Here is a 15372-nt window from a genome sequence, read left to right on the forward strand (position 1 = left end):
GATCGAGTACTATCGAGTTCGCTTGTTTTGATTCGCTTCCAGTGACGCTGTTCTGGAGCTGTTTGTGACCTCCCATGGTGTTGGTTGGTTTGGGGAGGTCCCTACTTCGCGTATTCTTGTGAGTTTTCCGCAGCTTCACTCTCTTATTTTCAGTTTGCATTTCCTTTCCCTATTTTTGAGTACAATGAGGGCATTGTACGGTTTGGTTTGGGGAGGTTATGCATCCATATCTGTGTCTGCATTTATGTTTTATTGCATTTCTGTTATCACGTTTAATTTCTGTATGCATTGTTGTTTATTTTTATAAAAATCAAAAATCTCATAAAAATTAGAAAATTCAAAAAATTTCAGGTTTATTTTTGCGTATAGGTTGAGCCGGAACGATGGATTTCAATGATGAAATTGCACTATAATTTATCTTTTTTACTTAAGCCTTGCTTAATTGATATCCTATTAGCTTTGTCTTGTTGCATATCTACGAGTTAATGTTGAAATACAGCTGAACAAATAGACTTGACCTGATAATATTGGCAAACTACTTATAATTTCTAAGGTTTTAGAGTCTAATAAACTGGTGTCATATATGACCATTTTCATTTAGGATTGTGAGTAGTTACTCCTTGCGTAACATATTCATCAATTTGCACAAGTATGAAATTCAATTGCTTATTGCCTGCATACATTCGGGTTAGTGGTTGGTGTCACATGCAGGGAGGTGCTTACATTTCCTTTTCTTCCATTTTTACCCATAAACTCCACATTTAGCCAAATTTGTCTTTTGACCCTTAACTACATCCAAATTTAGTCTGCCTTGTCAAGCTAGTTTGACAAATTTGGTTAAGCCAGTTGATCACCGTCATCTGTATGATAATAACGTCCAAGTTTCTAGCAAGCCAAATTTAGTCTGCCTTGTCAAGAATGAAAAATCAAAGAAAACAGTGAAAAAAGAGAAAAAGAAAAGAAATGAAAAAGTTTGTAATACCGTCGTTTAGTACCAAAAATAAATACCTAAGTACTACCAACATAAGTCAGCGGTAAGTAGGATCGATCTCCACAGGGAGATGGGAAAATGTCTGCTAAACTAAGTCCGTCTGAATCACAGTTTCTTGGGAGATTTGATGCGTGCATTTTATATAGGCATTTTGTACTTCATTTGCACGCATTCCTATGCATATTTAGTAGTGTTTAGCTACAAATGTCCCCGAATTGTCTACTTTGGTTTCTCTTGTATTATTTGCAGGTATGAACCGGAGAGGAGCGTAATAAAGCCTAAAACATGTCCCTATGCATGCATTTAGGAGATGAGTTGAGTCGGAGTTTGGAGACCACTATTTTGAGATGCGCATAGAAGTAAGGAAGCTTAGCGGACAAAGGAAGAGCTTCATTTTGCTAGTGCCTGCTTTGAAGAGCCATATCTTGAGTTCTACAAATTATTTTCAAGTGATTCTAATTGGAGATGAAATCTTGTCCTCTTAGCTTTCCAACGTCACCATAAACGCTCTGTTTGCCCACGTAACAAAGAAATGGCGGCCGTTTGAAGTTCAGTGTGCGAAGCAGGAATTGTGCGCTGGAAAGTACTCGATCGAGTACTATCTTGTTCGATCGAGTACCTAATGTCCTCGATCGAATGGTGCCTTTTTTATAGTGTTCGATCGAGTACCTAATGTCCTCGATCGAGAGGTTTTTTCTAAGAGTTACTCGATCGAGGAGTTCTAAAGTCCTCGATCGAGTACTTTTCTATCTGACGCAATATTTTAATATCTTGTCATCGTATTTTAGGAAAATAAATATCTCTCCTATAAATAGGAAAGACTTAATTAGGTTTTATCATCTTTCATACAACTTTTTCCTCTGTTTCGTATTCTATTCGACGTTGCTCTTCCCTTTCCGGATCCGAACTCTTGTAATTTCTTTTCTCTCTTTTATGTTATTTCCCTTTTGCACATCTCTTTTTATCATGTTGTTTATTATTTCTTCATCTTTCGTTCTTGCTTTATTTACCACTATGCATAGCTAATTTCCTTGCTAGGATTTAGGGGATTCAATGAGTTGATGTTAGTTGCTAATTAGGTTTGCAGATCTGTTGCTAAAATCATGTCTTTGTTGTTAATCACTGCATTTAATTGCATTTAGCTGCTTGAGTCGAAGCATTTAGCTAGTTGATTTGGTACGCCTTGACCTAGATTGAAAGATTGGAAGGAGTAAGACCTGCAGTGAACATTAGGACACTCTAATGAGGGCAAAAGTTAAGTTAGTAGTGTTTTAGGACAAATAGAGGACCGAAAGGACATATTCACTGCCCCTTAGACTGATACAAGTGACCGATCTGTGACCTTAGCTGCAATTATCTGACATTTATTGGTGACCCGACAATCCTAGTTCTCTCTCTTTATTGTTAGTCCCCTTTAGTCTTTTCTCTGCTTTAGTTAGTCAGTTTAGATAACAAATCAACGAAACCCCCAGTTTAGTGACATTAGACAGACTAGAATAACAAGTAGATAGTGACCGCCTCCCTATGGATATGATACCCGACTTACCTCTGCTACATAAGTTAGATCCGGTTGGTTTTTGTAACACCCCTATACTCCAAGTGCCTTACCAGGACCACTTAAGGCATAGAAGTGCTACCATCTTGGTCACCCGAGGCAATGCATATCAAATAGACAATAACGAAACGTACTTTATTAAATAAGTTTAAGTGATTACTGCAACTTACACCTTGAATCTGAATGGGGATAGCTTTGGCTGGTTTAAGGGACAAAGAGGATTAAGGCAAGGAGATCCTTTGTCCCCACTGCTCTTTACAATTTGTATGGAATATCTGACCAGATTGCTAGCCTACACTACCTCTACAATGAAGTTCAAGTTTCACCCTATTTGCAAATCTATGAAACTGAGCAGCTTAATGTTCGCAGATGATCTGTTGCTTTTTTCTAAAGGGGATGTGGAATCCATTATGATAATGCTACGTACTTTCTCAACCTTTTCACAAGCTTCAGGAATTCAGATGAGTAGGGGAAAATCGAATGTGTACTTTAATGGAGTAACCAGTGAAGTCAGAAGAGAAATAGTACAGGTTTCAGGATGTATTGAAGGCAAACTATCATTCAAGTACCTTGGTGTGCCCATCAAACCATCTAAACTATCAATCAAAGATTGCCAGCCACTGATTGATAAAGTTTTGGAGAGAATAAGACATTTAGGGACCAAAAAACTCTCGTATGCTGGGAGATTGGTTTTGATAAAAGCAGTATATAGAACTTTACACTCTTACTGGGCTTCAATTTTCATTATTCCAAAGGCAGTGCTACTCAAAATTGAAGCGATCTGCAGAACTTTCTGTGGCATGGAGGGACTGAGTATGCTAGGACCCCTACTGTAGGCTGGTCAAAAATTTGTACTAATCAGAAGGAGGGGGGACTTGGACTGAGAGATGAGTACACATGGAACAAAGCAGCAGTTGGGAAACTGGTTTGGTGGATTCAGGCTCATCCATCTAAGTTGTGGGTGCAATGGGTACATAGTGTATATCTGAAGGGATAAGGATAGGAGAATTATAACCCTCCCCAGGATGCCAGTTGGACTTGGGAAAAGGTATGCAAATTGAAGAAGGAATTTCATCCAGCATATAATCAGAATGAATGGACAATGGTACCAGGCAAGGAATATACTATCAAAAAGGGGTATATCTGGCTAAGGCAAAACAGTCAAGATGTAAGCTGGTGTCATATTGTTTGGACCAAATGGTCAATTCCCAAACACAGCTTTATAGCTTGGTTGTACTACCAGCAAGGATTTAATACCAAAGACAAATTATTTAGACTTGGTATTAGCCTTGACAGCAGCTGCTGTATATGTGCTCAAGAGGAAGAGTCACTACAGCAGGAGAGTTCTTTAGAGGATACATGAATGGACGGGAGTGACTATGTCTGATGCCAATACTCAGAATTGGTGCTAGTAGAAAAAGTCTCATTGACATCGCCATAATTACATCATTTTTAGATGAACCGATGTAAATGCTCGTAAATGACATCGGTTCATATAAAAACCGATGTCAATTGTGTGCAATTTCTTATTTACATCGGTTATGTAAACAAAACGATGTAAAAAAATGTCATTAACATCGATTTTAGCATATAACCGAGGTAATAATTTTCTCATTAGGTGGAAAATATCAATAGATAACCCTAACTTCTCCTCATCACACAACCTTTCACTTTCTCGCATAGCTTGGCACTCTCATCCTACCCCTTCTGCCATTCATTCAACGTGCCACAATATCACAAACGACCAGATCGCCATCACCACCCTCAACCGCCATTGATAGCATCACTTCACCACCATTTTTGCTCCTTTCGACAACGACGAGTTGAAGCCACCATTATTGTATTGATGTATGTCTTTTTATTTTATTTTTTCCTTTTGATCCTTTTTTTCCTTTTTAATTTTATTGATTAATTAGTGATAGAGAGTACCAGAGAGGAGATGAAATATCGTGATACCCCGATGGTGATAAGATGGTTCGATGCGAGTATACTCCGGCAACTGCGTACGCTTTTGGTAATCATTAATTAATTCAAGTTGTAGTTTAGTTTTTTTTGAGGTTTAATTTGTGTGATTGCTTCTTTTCTTTTGATGTTAATGTGTTTTCTTGTAGTTTTGGTGTTTAATTGCTGATTGATTGAGTTTGAATTGTTAAATGACAATGTAGAAGCTGAAATTGTGAAATGTCGAGTAGTGAATTGTTGTTAATTCTGTGTTAATTGTGGCTTACAGTGTCACTGCATTACTTGTTGCTAGTGATGATTTCGATGCTATAATTGAGTTGATATTAGTGAATCTATGTTGGTTGTGTTTAATTGAATACCTTTTTCACTCGCAACAATTTAATTGTATGATTTATGAGATTATAATTAAGGGTTATTATTTGTACGGTTAGTACAACGAATTGACCATTTTTTAGGTGGGTTTTTGTCCTGATTAATGAATGTCGCTTTCTGGTTGTACCTCTCGCATACTACAAGACACAGCTTACTGATTGATGTAGTGATTGTTTAGGGTTTAGTCAGCTGTTTTGATTTGGGATATGGTGAGAAATGGAATTAATGTGCTTGTTCAGTGTAATTTCTACTTTTTCTAGTCATTGAACATGAATCCAAGAAGACCAAGATGGAGATGCAAGAGGGTTAATGAACAAAGCAAATCGTGTGGTCATGGAAAGGTGCAACAATAATTATGCCAAAACAGCAAACTAAAGTTGCAAGTGTGCAACTAAGTTGGCAGTGAACTTGCCTGTTTTAACTCCACATTTATATTATTTTGTCATGTTGCTCTTAATGGAGGTATAGAAGCTTAAATTAAGAACAGACAATCATCGTTGCATCATACTCCCTCCCAACACCTATATTTGCCCCATTTCAATAAAATACTCCTCTCATATATTAGAGAAATGGGGCAAACATTGTTATTTGGAGGGAGTAATGGATATAAAGAAGCTCAAACGAAAAGAAAAAAAAATATTGCAGGAATTGTAAAGAGGTAAGGAATATACTAGGAAACCTTAGCCAAGTGTTGTTAAATCCTTTTTTGAGATTCTGTCAAGTGTTATTTTGATTTTTTGTTTGATCATCATGTATGTTGCCCTTGTTAGTGAACAAATGTGCTCGTGTGCTTCAACATGATGAAATAGTTTTTGCTACTTGCACTATTGTCAACATATTTGTTAGTGCTAACTTAATTTTCTCCATAATTTAATGAATTATTTAGCCTTATATTCAACTCATGCTAATTTATTAAGACACATCTACAACATCTCTTCATTTTTGTATAAAGTAACCAGACTCATGAGAAGTAAGCATAGGAGTCTGTGTAGCACTCATTTTGGCATGTTTCTTCTTCGTATGTGCTCCTTTGATTCCTTTTTGGCGCTCCATCTTCTGACAGTTGGTTTTAGTATTCGTCTTGTGGGCTTGACGACTTGTGCTACGTGTTATCGTTGTAATGTTAGTTTATGATGCCTCACCCCTAAGCTATTCTTGAATGTTACATAATTGTTATCAAAATGGTCGTATTTCGTCAGTCGACAAAGTTATAAAACAGCCACTTCACAAAATAGTTTTTAATGATACTTGCAGCTGAGTATGTCACATTTGCTAGTTGTTCATGCACGACACTTGGTCATGCACGAGTGCACAACAGTTAGGCACTTCATTTTAAGCCTAATACATTTATATTTTTTTTTCACAAAGCAACTGTTGTCAACATTGACATTCACCTCTGTTCGACTGTTGTAGCTCAGTCTCAGTAGCATAGGTTTGAATGCCAAATTGATAGATTAATGCAGTAACTGGAATCGTTATTATGAAATTTTGCCGCAGGGAAGTTCCAGACTGAGATTGGAAAAGCATGGGCATCGTAGATTGTATCAATCGAATTGCGAGTGCATTTTATCTTAAGGTAACAATGCTATAACTTTCAGGGGTTGATAGTTATGGTACGCTTTCAATGATATCATGACGATTTCCGCTCATTGTTTATGGGCTTTGGCGTGTTTTGGCTGTGCATTTAGTGTTGGTCTACGCTTGAAGCTTGATTGTTGTCCAGAAATAACAAGGCACTCCCATTGTCTTTGGTCGGTGACGATCCATCTTTGTGCGCCAAATCCCATGCCAGCGCTAATTAATAGTCTAAGAGCTGATATTTGCTACTATCATCATACTTTGCATGCTATATTACGAAATCTTAGATTTATTACAATATGCTTCTTATGCATCTTATGTTTAGCCGTGTTCTGAACAACCATCTTAGATTATGAAATTAGTAATTGTGATTAATTATACATGAGATTGCCTCTTGGACAGGATATCTGAACAGTGAGGCTACTCCTTTTACATTTGAAGAGGAAGGGTGACTTCATACAGGGGATATAGCGTACTTCGATCATGATGGTTACTTGTACATACTAGATCGGTTTAAAGCGATTATTAAATACAAGGGTTTCCAACAGGTACCATTCTTACTCTACTCATTGACAGTTATACTCCAACTCCAAATATCGCAACATTTGGTGATCCTTGACTATCTTGCGGTTGTACAATCTTTGGATTTTGTATGCAGATTGTCTCATTTGGAATTTGTTTTGATATTCTCCTGAAATACCTGATGCTGCTCTAATAGGGTAAGTTGTACAGTCGTTATACACTTGTACATACTATTTACTTTACTTAGATTCGGGACAACGGGTCTTCTGAACTTCACATTACTCAGCTTTTCAGGCATGGGAATCCTTTTTTCAGGCATGGGAATCCTGTCCCGAACTCGACGCAATGTTGCTAGCTAGAAGGAGCTCAGATATAAGGTGCGGAGCAAACGAGGAGTATTAAACTAATTATGTTGGTTTTTTTATGACATTTTGTACCTTACTATCATTATTTAGTTAGACTACAAGTATCTCTTTATGTGTAGATCTAATTGTTTATATTCACAACACGTGTATATTTACACTTTTGGATTATTTATTTACTATAAATTATCGGCTTTGGAAGTGTAATTTTTCTTTATTGATTGCAACTCATTATTTGAGGTGTTTTTCCCATAAGAAACGCCTCAAAATGTAATTTTTTTTAATAAAAAAAAAACTATTAACATCGCTTTTAATTAATAAATGATGTAAAAAATATTTATTAACATCGGTTTTAGTTAATAAATGATGTAAATAAGGTGATATTTACATCGGTTTTGCACCAAAACCGATGTAAATGAGAGGCTATTAACATCGGTTCTAGAAAGAAACCGATGTATATTGTATGCCATTAACATCGGTTTTACAATCGATGTTAGTTAAAAATACTAGATACGTCGCCCCCATAAACATCGTCACAAAACCGATGTAAATGGGGCAAAATAACCGATGTCAATGGCACTTTTTCTACTAGTAAATGGGGCAAAAAAACCGTTGCGCAACATAAGAGATTCACTAGATTGAAGAATGGGATATTGAATAGTATCCTCAATGCTACCATGTATTATATCTGGAAACAAAGAAATGCGAGCAGGCATGAGGGTGTTATAATCAGCCCTGGAAGATGTGTGGTAATGATACAAGGGGATATCAAAAGCAGGATTAAGCAGCAGTTGCAGGGTACGATGTCCAGGAAGGATAAGCATTGGATTGAGAAAATAATGTAATAGCTGCTATGGTCTTATATGTAATATAGTATCTGAGTTTGTGCTAGGAATACGTATTGTGAACATTGTATATGGTATTTTTGAGCTTCAATATAATTTTTACATTTTACCAAAAAAAAAAGTTTAAGTGATTACATAACAAAACCAACTGTAAAGTAAAATACAACTGTTCTCAAACTATAAACCAACTAAATGAAACTGTCTTAACAAACACAGTGGAAGACTAAAGACTCTGATATGTGATGACTCCATCCCCAGCTAGATCCCTCGCGTATCCAAGATATACCTGTCAAACAACTGCTCACCACCCCCGAATGGATCACCACAGTTTTTAAAACATTTAAACGAGGTCAGTACTAATTACATAAAAACAACAGCTGCAATGAAACCATATTATAAACAACTCAAACAGCACATCTCAATCTCCACAACTCCACCATATCTCCACATATCTGACTACACACCGAAGTGTGTAGCCTTGCCAGAGTACCCATCGCAACAGATACTCCTCGCCGCCAATGGGGGACCGCAGCCGTTCCCACCTAAGCCCCGCTCATCTCCATCGAGCGATAAACCCATGTTCATTAATGTGCACATCCCTTCTGTGGCGGGTTCCACAGAAGGCGAATCAAGGGCGTGAAGCCACTCCCGCAAGTGACTCCACTCAGCCAGGGACGCACCCCGAAGATCACAGACAGTTACACAGCCCATCAAACAACAAACAACAACCAACAAAGAGTAGCGAAACCCTGCCTGGAATAGCAATCACCAAGATCGTCACAATCAGCTAATCATAATCATTCAACAACAACAACAACAACAACAACAACAACAACAACAACAACAACAAACAACAACCAACACTGAGTAGCGAAACCCTGCCTGGAATAGCAATCACCAAGATCGTCACAATCAGCTAATCATAATCATTCTTCAACGAAATCACCTCCTATAGACACACAATCATACAATCACAATCTAACATCAACAATACTCCCCAAAACCCCCAAACTACCCAATTAGGGTTTTAAATAAACTCAACGAAACACTACATAAATTATACAAGGAACTTACCCTCGACACAACGATCACAACGGTGTAAAGAACAAGATGATCCGACCAACCAAGCCTTGGGATTTGCTAATAATGCGATGAATGCGAAGAACGTAACTTTCAATCTTATCTATAAAGGTTTTAGGATGATAAAAGTGTTTAAGGAAAAGTGACGGAAGCTTTTTATACCCTTCTCGCGTTACTATCAAAACCCGACAAAATAACCCGTAAGACTCACTTACTCGATCGAGTAAGTAACTTACTCGATCGAGTGCCCCTTACTCGATCGAGTGCCACACATACTCGATCGAGTAGCCATCAGACAGACTACTGTTTCGTATAAAAACATACTTACTCGACAGAGTAAGCCCCACTCGATAGAGTACCCATAGACATAGAAAACCGTAGTATTACAGTTTTTTTTTATAGGGTTGCGACGCCGTGTCATTCACGCATGTTGGTACAGTCGGTTATACTGTGCATTGGTTTGTTGCTAGTTTGAATAGATGACGGTAGTATCAGCTATATACTATCGGAATGAACCAACGCCGCCCGTTGATGTGGGATTTTTTTGGTCTGTGTTCGGAGGTTGCCAGAGGCAGTGGTTATATGCTCTGGGTCCCGAGTGTCGTTCGGTTTGCACCAAGAGTCTGGCCAGGTCTTAGACATATAGGAAATGGTTATACTCTATACATAGTACCGTGGAGACAGTGGTTATACGCTCCACACCGATGGAGGCAGTGGTTATACGCTCCGTCAGCTAGAGGCAGTGGTTATACGCTCTGCCAAGTTAGAGGTAGTGGTTATATGCTCTAACGGACGTTCGCTCTATTCGCTATACTTTGTTGCTAGCTTTATGCCTTCTCTTGCTGTGGATTGTGTGTTACCATGTTCACTATGGTTTAATGCTAACATTGTGCCTTAAGTTGTTATGGGTTGTGTGTTACTTTGGTTGTAAGTATACATGGTCTAGTGGTTGCATATGATCTAGGTTTGCATGATTTCGTCCGTTTAAGATTGATCAAGTCATGGTAAGTTGTATTGGGTTTTCATGAGTATAGATGGTCTCACATGTTTACTGGTTTTGCATTTCAATTGTTAATGATTGTTAGTTATATTCAATTATTGTAAACATGACTGGGAGAGCATCTAGTTACTCCCGACTGATTGTCGACCCCCATTCTCAGGTTGTTCAGATGATTGTTCTTTTGGATGATATCTTGCTGGGAAGTACTGTAACACCCCCATACTCCAAGTGCCTTACCAGGACCACTCAGGTATGAAGACATTACCATCTCGGTTACCCGAGGCAATGATAATCAAACAACAATGAAGAAACAACGTTTATTATAAATGATTAACGAATAGTTACAATCCTTAAAACCAAACCAAAAGTACGATACATGATCTCAAACTGATCTTTCTAATCAAATGTAAATAAACTAAAAGCTACGGCGGAAGACTCCTATCATCATGTCGTGGCATCCCAAATATCCCAAAGTACTCATCTCAATACCTGCTCAACATCTCGCTCACCATCCCCGAATGGATCACCGCAGGTTTACAAAACAACACCGGGGTCAGTACTAATCACACAATCAATATAAACAACAATGATAAGATAAACAGAATGACTTAACCATCACACACACACGCAACCAACCAATTCCCATCATCTCAATCTTGATCCGTCCACTGGACCCAGCCACGCCATGGGGGACCGCACCGTACCCACCAAATCCCCGCTTCACATAGTGAGCGATAACCCTGTCCATTAATGTGCACATCCCTTCCGTGGCGGGTTCCACAGAAGGCGAAACTAGGGCGTGAAGTCACTCCCGCAAGTGACCCCACTCAGCCGAGGCCACGCCTCGCGAACCATCAACAACGATCACAACCACAAACACAGTACAATTATTATATCAAACAACCAAATACAACACATCAACCAATATCCCATTATGGGACTAATACGAGTAGGAAATCCTACCCGTATGCACACAATCGAGACGGTCTCTACCGGCCGAGTCAAAAGCCTCTTCTATGAACCCTCCTCCTATCATACAACACATAGAGGCTACCACATCACATACTACACATAAAAACCCCAATCTCTAAATTAGGGTTTAACCAAATCAAAGGAAATACAATAAAAGGGTACATAGATCTTACCCTCGACGCAAGGAACTCAACCATGTACGAACAACGACAAGAACCGACCGTCGAACTCCGGAATTGCTAAGAATGCGATTAAGAAGATGAACTTGTTTGCTTTCTCTCTTAAACAAGAATTTAGGTTTTGTAAAAGTGATTTAGAATAATGACGACGAAGCTTAAATACCTTAATCGCATAATTAACAAAACCCGAGAAAACTCCCCAAAAAACCGCTACTCGATCGAGTACCCAAGGTACTCGATCGAGTACCCCTTACTCGATCGAGTGCCCCACTACTCGATCGAGTACCCAACAGTCGAAACTATTTTATTTCGCAACTTACCCTTACTCGACAGAGTAAGGCCTACTCGATAGAGTACCCCAAGACTTATAAATACGGAGTATTACAGTCTTCCCTCCTTAAAAGGAACTTCGTCCCCGAAGTTCAAACCACTACTAAACAAAGGTACTCCCATAACATTCCCGACTCAACAACCAAAACAAAATTCAACATAAAACATGATACTAACCCAACTCATCCCGACAAACATACCGACACAACATATAAAAGGGGTATAAAACTCTTAAAAACTGCTCGCGCGATCATCTCCTACCCCCTAAAAGAAACAAGGTTACGTCCCCGTAACCATACATACCTGATTAAAAAGGAAAGGGTAACGCTCTTTCATAGCTTCCTCTGGCTCCCATGTAGCTTCCTCGGTCTCGTGGTTAGACCAAAGGATCTTAAGCAAAACTGTCTCACCACCCCTAGTCTTTCTAACCTTTCGGTCTAGAATCTGCTTAGGCACCTCAAGATATGATAAGGACTCATCTAGCTCTAAGCTCTCTGCCTCTAACACATGTGACGGGTCACTCACATACTTCTGCAAATGCGATACATGAAACACATTATGCACTCTCTCTAATGCAAATGGTAAAGCCGGACGATAAGCAACTTCCCCAACTCGCTCTAAGATCTCATAAGGCCCTATAAACTTCTGACTTAGCTTGCCTTTCTTCCCAAATCTCATAACCCCACGCATAGGAGACACTTTCAAAAGAACCTTGTCCCCAACTTGAAACTCTATGTCCCGACGATGTAGATCTGCATAACTCTTTTGTCGATCCTGAGCTGCTCTCATCCGTTCCCTGATCATCTTAATCTGTTCCACCATCTCATGCACCATCTCTGGTCCTAAAACCACTGCCTCAGCACTATCGTCCCAACAGATTGGACTCCTACATCTCCTCCCATACAAAGCCTCAAACGGTGCCATACCAATGCTAGTGTGATACCTGTTATTGTAAAAAAATTCTATCAAGTCCAACCTCTACTCCCAGCTACCACCAAAATCCATCACACAAGCTCGCAACATATCCTCAAGAGTCTTGATTGTTCTCTCAGTTTGCCCGTCTGTCGCAGGATGAAATGTTGTACTCATCTTCAGAGTTGTTCCCAACGATTCCTGCAACTCCTTCCAAAACCTCGATATAAACCTCGCATCTCTGTCAGACACTATGTCCTTAGGGACTCCATGTAACTTAAGCACGTTCTTTCGATAGGCCATAGCCAATTGTGCCTTAGTCCATGTATCTTTCATTGGAACAAAGTGAGCTGACTTGGTCAGACGATCCACTATCACCCAAATCATGTTGTTACCTTGTTGACTCTTCGGCAAACCCACAATGAAATCCATGGAAATGGTTTCCCACTTCCACTCAGGTACCTCTAAAGACTGAATCTTACCTTGTGGTCGTCTCTGTTCCCCTTTAACTCTCTGGCATGTCAAACAACGGGATACAAACTCAGCTGTCTCTTTCTTCATCCCAGGCCACCAAAACGTTTTCTTCAAATCCTTGTATAGCTTGTCTCCTCCTGGATGAACTGAATATGGTGTGCAATGTGCCTCTGTCATGATAGTCCTTTTCAGCTCCTCATCATTAGGAACACACCACCTACCATCAAACCTCAAACTACCATCTGTATGAATAGAAAACCGGGGACACTGTCCCTTTCTCTACTCCAGCTCTCCACTTCACTATCTTAAGATCCAAAGTCTGCTTACCTCGAATATCATCATAAAACTCAAGATGTCTTGTCATATCACCCATGGCATCTCCTTTCGCATCATATGTATCCCAAAACTCGCTACCTCATCCTCGGCCTCATCAAAGATAGAGCCGTACACAGGGAATGTACACTCTTCCTACTCAAAGCATCAGCTACAACATTGGCTTTCCCTTCATGGTAGATGATTTCCATGTCATAATCGCCAATCAGCTCCATCCACCTCCTCTGTCTCATGTTCAACTCCTTCTGCGTGAAGATGTACTTGAGACTCTTGTGATCAGAAAATACCTTAAAGATTGCTCCATAAAGGTAATGTCTCCAAATCTTGAGAGCAAACACCACTGCACCCAACTCCAGATCATGAGTAGGGTAGTTCTCCTCATAAGGCTTCAATTGCCTAGAAGCATAGGCAATCACTTTACCATTCTGCATCAACACACATCCCAGCCCATTCTTCGAGGCATCTGTATAAACCTCAAAGTTCTCGCTCCCTTCAGGCAATGCTAAGACAGGAGTTGTGGTCAAACGCTCCTTTAATGTTTGGACGCCGTCTCACAACTCTCATCCCAACGAAACCTATTCTCTTTCCTCATCAACGCTGTCATCGGTCTAGATATCTTGGAGAAATCTTTCACGAACCGTCTGTAGTATCCAGCTAAACCCAAGAAACTCCTAACCTCAGCAACATTCTTTGGTGCTTCCCACTTTGTCACTGCCTCTATCTTCGCCGGATCCACAGCTACCCCATCTTTAGAGATCACATGCCCCAGAAAAGCAACTTTCTCTAACCAGAACTCACACTTGGACAGCTTAGCATACAACTCATGATCCCTCAAAGTCTGCAACACGATCCTCAAATGCTCCTCATGCTCCTCCTTAGTCTTAGAGTAGACTAAGATATCATCGATAAACACCACTACAAACTGGTCCAAGAACTGTCTGAAGATTCTGTTCATCAAATCCATAAACACTGCCGGCGCATTAGACAACCCAAACGGCATCACCACATACTCATAATGGCCATACCTCGACGTGAAAGCTGTCTTTGGTATGTCCACCTCTCTAATCTTCACCTGATGGTACCCCGACCTCAAATCAATCTTAGAAAAGACTGTTGCACCACTCAACTGATCAAACAGGTCATCTATCCTTGGCAAAGGATACTTGTTCTTTATCGTCACACGGTTCAGCTCCCTATAATCTATGCATAACCTCAAACTCCCATCTTTCTTCTTCACGAAAAGAACAAGTGCTCCCCACGGCGATACACTTGGTCTAATGTATCCCTTCTCTATCAGATCATCCAACTGCTTCCTAAGCTCCTCCATCTCCTTAGGACCCATACGGTACGGTGCCTTAGAGATCGGCCCCGTCCCGGCTTCAACTCCACAAAGAAATCTATCTCCCTCTTCGGTGGCAACCCGGAATCTCCTCCTCGGAAAAACATCTCGCAAACTCTCCCACCACTGGTATCTCATCAACCGTCGGACTCTCTATCCGGTCATCTCTCACATGGCACAAGATCAAAGGACATCCCTTCCTCGGATAAGACTTCAAGGTGATGGTTTGCAATCAACTTAACTTTGGGTTTGACTAGAAACCCACGATAAGACACACTAACACCCTTAGGACCTCTTAAAGACACTTTCTTTTGATGACAGTCTATCTTAGCTTTATACTTTCCTAACCAATCCATCCCGACTATCATCTCAAAACCGTTAAAAGGAAACTCCAGCAAGTCTACAGGAAATCAACTTGCCCAACTATCAAAGACACATCTCTGAACAATCTCCCACACGATACGGACTCACCCGAAGGTATGAAAACTTGCTCACTAACGAGACTCATATACTCTCAAACCCAACTCGTTTAACATGACTCGAAGACACAAACGACTGAGAAGCCC

General features: G+C 39.9%; 1 long non-coding RNA gene across 3 annotated transcripts; it reads left to right on the plus strand.

The window, feature by feature from the left end:
• Positions 1-4159: 4159 nt before the first annotated feature.
• Positions 4160-7581, plus strand: LOC141610805 (uncharacterized). Of its 3 annotated transcripts, none has more exons than XR_012528413.1 (6): positions 4160-4394; positions 4479-4560; positions 6378-6456; positions 6861-7006; positions 7117-7177; positions 7267-7581. It is a non-coding gene; the product is annotated as an uncharacterized LOC141610805 (long non-coding RNA). The 3 variants fall into 3 exon arrangements; XR_012528411.1 differs by having other exon boundaries at positions 4161-4394; positions 4463-4560; XR_012528414.1 differs by having other exon boundaries at positions 4161-4394; positions 4463-4560; positions 7296-7581.
• Positions 7582-15372: the final 7791 nt, after the last annotated feature.

This window comes from Silene latifolia, chromosome 1 (assembly GCF_048544455.1).
Source record: "Silene latifolia isolate original U9 population chromosome 1, ASM4854445v1, whole genome shotgun sequence".
In the NCBI taxonomy this organism is placed as follows: Eukaryota; Viridiplantae; Streptophyta; class Magnoliopsida; order Caryophyllales; family Caryophyllaceae; genus Silene; species Silene latifolia.